Source organism: Mizuhopecten yessoensis, unplaced genomic scaffold (assembly GCF_002113885.1).
Source record: "Mizuhopecten yessoensis strain PY_sf001 unplaced genomic scaffold, ASM211388v2 scaffold2065, whole genome shotgun sequence".
Classification (NCBI taxonomy): Eukaryota; Metazoa; Mollusca; class Bivalvia; order Pectinida; family Pectinidae; genus Mizuhopecten; species Mizuhopecten yessoensis.
In genome coordinates, this window is record NW_018404360.1 from 469,436 (window position 1) to 474,576 (window position 5,141).

The window sequence follows — 5,141 nt, forward strand, 5'->3', positions numbered from 1 at the left end:
CCCCACCCGACCCCCACCCCCCACCCCGTACCCTTAAGAAATTGGGATATATTTTGATTTTCTTGTGTTTAAATAATAGGGCTAAACAAGTTATAATTGATTTTTAACTAAATATGTAAGTTCGTTAGGATCGAATCATTTTACATATACACTTGTATACATATATTTATAAAATGAGTGACCTTGCGAAACATGGTATAGGCAGAGACGTATAATATACATTGACCAATGAAATCGTTCGTAAGAGGGACAGCCAATCCGAACAGATGTCAAAGTCGAGTTACACTCACGTAGCGAAACATTTCATGCAGTTAACAATTTGGCGCGAGAACTATTGTGTGCGTAGTGACCGAAAGAGCTGGTCGTGGTAAGTTTATCTGTCTCCATTATTTCATATTTTTATTTGATGTATCTTTATTGTAGCTTTGTGATTATTTTTGTATTTCAGAACGATTTCTAGTATGAATCTGTCGAATTTTGCCAGCGATTAAGTTCCTATTGAGTTACATAGCTGATTAGAATGTTGAATATAAAAGTACCAAGTCTTTCAATATAACATAGATATAAATCTCCTTCTATTACATACAATTTAACAGTCGTTTTTATTAATGTGGCCGATTAAAGGATTTTCGATATAAACCTTTGTCGCTAAAATGTATCTTTAAATAGTTGACTGACTTTAGGGTAGAGGAAGGGGGGGGTCTATGTAAAGGGAAGTAAGTCATGAACGTTATCTTTACAATTTATAGACTGGTATGAAGCGAATTTCAGTAAATCATTTTAGCTTGCGGCTTCAGATTAATTACTATAAACGGATATTTCCTTATTTTTTCAGCGTACGGAAATAAACATTATTGAATAATTTATTATTCATATTACAGATTAGTTTAAATTTTTAGCATAATAAGATCAATATATACTTTTATCTAATATTCTTCATGTATGTCAGTTTCCTGAGATGCTCAATCCAACCTCTGCTATAGGGGGGGGGGGGGGGGGGGGAGGTAAGTCATGCTTTTTTTTTTACAATTTATTGACTGGTAAAAATCGAATTTCAGTTATGCTAATTTCAAATAGATTATTTTCAACTGACATTTTCAGTATTTTATTAATCTTATGAAAAATAACATTATTTAATCATTCAATATATATTAAAGATAAGTATTAAATGATTTTTATGTTCGATTACATTTGTATTCTCTCATTCCTCTAAAAAGAAGATTTGACCGATAATTACACGAATCATTATTTGATTACATTGGTGTGCCGAGTTGGGGAAGGGGGTATATGTAAAGGGAGGTAAGTCATGAACGTTATTTATTTGACTTGTATGAAATAAATTTCAGTCAATCAATTTAGCTTCTATTAAAAAAAGAAATCGGCATCTTATGAACACTATATGCTTTAATCATATTGTGAAGTTAATCCCCCTCCCCCAGGTCATCCCCACCCCAGTAGGGGGTTAAGTTTACTATAATTTGTGTAGGGAAAATACCTATGGTTCGGGATATTTTGTGTACTTTCAAAAGGAAATAGTTAAATTCAAACTAAGGTGGAAGTAACTATTAAGTGCTTGCAGTTTGACTCACACCCGGGCCCGTTTAACTGGAATAAAATTTTGTCAGGACCATGAGGCGATCATTCCTACCAACTTTCAGTTCAATTGGTCCAGCAGAACTTGACTTTAATTTTGAAATAGGTTTTCAAAATGGCGGCCATGGCGGCCATATTGGATTTCTGATCGACCCGAAAAATAACAACACTTTGTCAGGACCATGAGGCGATCATTCCTACCAACTTTCAGTTCAATCGGTCCAGCAGAACTTGACTTTAAGTTTGAAATAGGTTTTCAAAATGGCGGCCGTGGCGGCCATATTGGATTTCTGATCGACCCGAAAAATAACAACACTTTGTCAGGACCATGAGGCGATCATTCCTACCAACTTTCAGTTCAATCGGTCCAGCAGAACTTGACTTTAAGTTTGAAATAGGTTTTCAAAATGGCGGCCGTGGCGGCCATATTGGATTTCTGATCGACCCGAAAAATAACAACACTTTGTCAGGACCATGAGGCGATCATTCCTACCAACTTTCAGTTCAATCGGTCCAGCAGAACTTGACTTTAAGTTTGAAATAGGTTTTCAAAATGGCGGCCGTGGCGGCCATATTGGATTTCTGATCGACCCGAAAAATAACAACACTTTGTCAGGACCATGAGGCGATCATTCCTACCAACTTTCAGTTCAATCGGCCCAGCAGAACTTGACTTTAAGTTTGAAATGTAAAATGTTAACGGACGACGGACGACGGACGACGGACGACGACGGACGAAAACGGATAGCAATAGGTCACTTGAGCTAAAGCTCAGGTGACCTAAAAAACCAATGACAGATCCAGGAGTATGGAACAACCACCAATGAAGGATCAGAGTATTAAACAACCAGGACCTACCGACCAAAGGGTATGGAACACCCACGAATGACCCACCAAAGAGTATCTAACAACCACCAACGACCGACCAAAGAGAATGAACAACCACCAACTACCGACCAAAGAGTATGAACAACCACCAACGACCGACCAAAGAGAATGAACAACCACCAACGACCGACCAAAGAGTATGGAATAACCACTAACGACCGACCAAAGAGTATGAACAACCACCAATGACCGACCAAAGAGTATGAACAACCACCAACGACCGACCAAAGAGTATGGAATAACCACTAACGACCGACCAAAGAGTATGGAACAACAATAAATGACCAACCAAAGAGTATGGAACAACCACCAATGACAGAACAAGGAGTATGGAACAACCACCAATGACAGATCAAGGAGTATGCATGGAACAACCACCAATGATGGAACCAAGAGTATCGAACAAACACCAAATGACAGACCAGAATATATATGGAACCAAATCCGACGAATAACGGCTGAAATAATGAAACAAAACGGACCAGAGCACAAGACCACTAATGACAGATCAAAGTATGGTATAACCACTAGCATCAGACCAGAGGAGGGGACAGCAATACTAAAAGGGCCGGAAAAGATGGAAGCAACAACGATGACAGAAAGCAATCAGAAGATGGAACCACATATAAGACAGACTAAAGCATATGACGACGAAGGACAGACCAAATAGTATGGAAAAAGCACCAAATACAGACCAGAAGATGGAACCAAACTCTATAAATGCCATCGCTGAAATAACAAAACACAACAGACAACATGGAAAGCAAAATTAATGGAAAAAGGCTTTTGAAACAAGACTTCAGAAGATTGAACCAAAACAAAGGACCCCAAGTGATAGAGCCACAGAGTATGGTGCAACTACCAGCAACAGACAACGGCAGACAGAACCACAACTTATGACAACCCATAACGGATCTGAAATAATATAAGAAAAAATCACAAACGATAAAAGAATTAGGTGAAACTACCAACAAAACCGGCCACTGAAGACGAAAACACAACATTCAGCAGAGCACTATGAATAGGACCACCACAGACAAAAGTCCACAGCAGATGGAACCACAACCCAGGCCACGACTAGAGAATTCGGACTACAAGTAATGATAGATCTAAGGGCATCAATCCAAGACAGACCACAGAGGTTATGGCAACCATTCATGACGGATAAAGGAATAGAACTCTCAGTTACTACAGAAAGAATCTCATACCAGAGTCTAGTTCCAGTGTTGACAGCAACAATTCCTTACAAAACAGGTATTGTGTTATTGCATAACTATCACAGTCCTAAGCTCTCTAATCACAAGTGTTGTAGGTTTTATGTTTATCGGGTGAAAGCATTTTAACAACCTTATCTTATGTCACCGAGTAAAAATCTGCAAACTTTTAGATATTCTGATATATTTGATATTCCTCCTGGTTAAGGTGAAAGGAAACCCTCGTTAATAGCAATATACTTGTTCAACAGAAATATGTTTCAAAGTAACAATTAAATGTCAAAATTATATTTGGCTTTTGATATTTTTCAGACAGGAGCTAGTTGGATGCAGAACTGTTGATAGTCTGGATGCCATTGCAACACTGTGCGTGGAATGTACATCATTTGACTGGATGGAAAAACATGCAATAGGCCTGATTGATCTAAAACCTGTCGCCCTTCAAACTGAGCTACATACCGTTAAAGTTCAGGAACGAATTTCCTCCAAATCGGATTGGATATTGCAAGTCTAGTGTTTTGGTAAGGTTTATAGAATCTTGTTTCAACAAGGCATTGCAAACAATACAATTTCTTGCATGTACAACAGTATATCAATTTTTCAGAGAACCATAAGTTTTAACGTTTCTTAAAAAAACTAAGAATGAGATAGATAGTAAAGAATTTTACCTGCAAGTAGTGTAATCACTTACAAATTATGAATTTTTGTTGTGATTAGGATATATTAGTGAACTCGCTCTTTATAATGGAGTGAAATAAAAAAACCACTTATCCTCTGCTAATATTTAACACTGATTTCTACAATCATTCTTATTTTACTTTTACAGAACATGAAAACTCTGTGTATCCTGTATTCCCGGTATCTACAAAATCTTCACTTGTGCACAAGCAGGCTGCTGAAAAATATCTGTAAATTTGAACCTGTAACCTGGGACGAAGAAATGTTTCAATTGATATATGGAGCTGTTCACCATGAATAAGTGACCTAAAGACATTTGATCCTAAAATTACAAAATTATGTGGTTTTTTTATTATGATCGTATCAAAATGTTGTTCATTTGATAAAGGGCTATCTCTGTTGATTGGGTGTCAAACCCAATCAACAGAGATTAAAGTAAACTTTAGGTTATCTTTTGAAAAGAACTACTTGTAAGTTTTCTGAGTTATGTGATAACATTGTTTTCATTTCATACGAGCTTTTATGAAACTTTTCTCGAAACTCCCAAGACTTGTTTCATAAAATCTCATATGAAATGAAAACTCATTTAATACCCTATATATATTTGTATGCCACTTTAGGCATAACTGAAATGGTAAAATATTTCCAGGTGTGTGATATCATATCAATGTAACAAAGTTTTGGAAATTTGTGTGATTTTTTTTACTCTATGGAGTTTTTTGTTATTTTTTCTCCAGCTTTATCTTACAAAGGTCATATTAATCATGC

General features: G+C 36.8%; 1 long non-coding RNA gene across 2 annotated transcripts in view; it reads left to right on the top strand.

Annotated features, from left to right (window-relative positions):
* Window positions 1-4,913, top strand: part of LOC110444894 — a 7,584-nt gene extending 2,671 nt beyond the window's left edge. Inside the window, exons 1-3 of one of the 2 annotated variants that reach the window (XR_002462294.1) lie at window positions 2,849-3,735; window positions 4,008-4,216; window positions 4,522-4,913. This is a non-coding gene — a long non-coding RNA (uncharacterized LOC110444894). Of the gene's footprint in view, window positions 1-2,848; window positions 3,736-4,007; window positions 4,217-4,521 lie in introns of those variants that run through there. The other variant, XR_002462295.1, reaches the window with a different exon arrangement.
* Window positions 4,914-5,141: the final 228 nt, after the last annotated feature.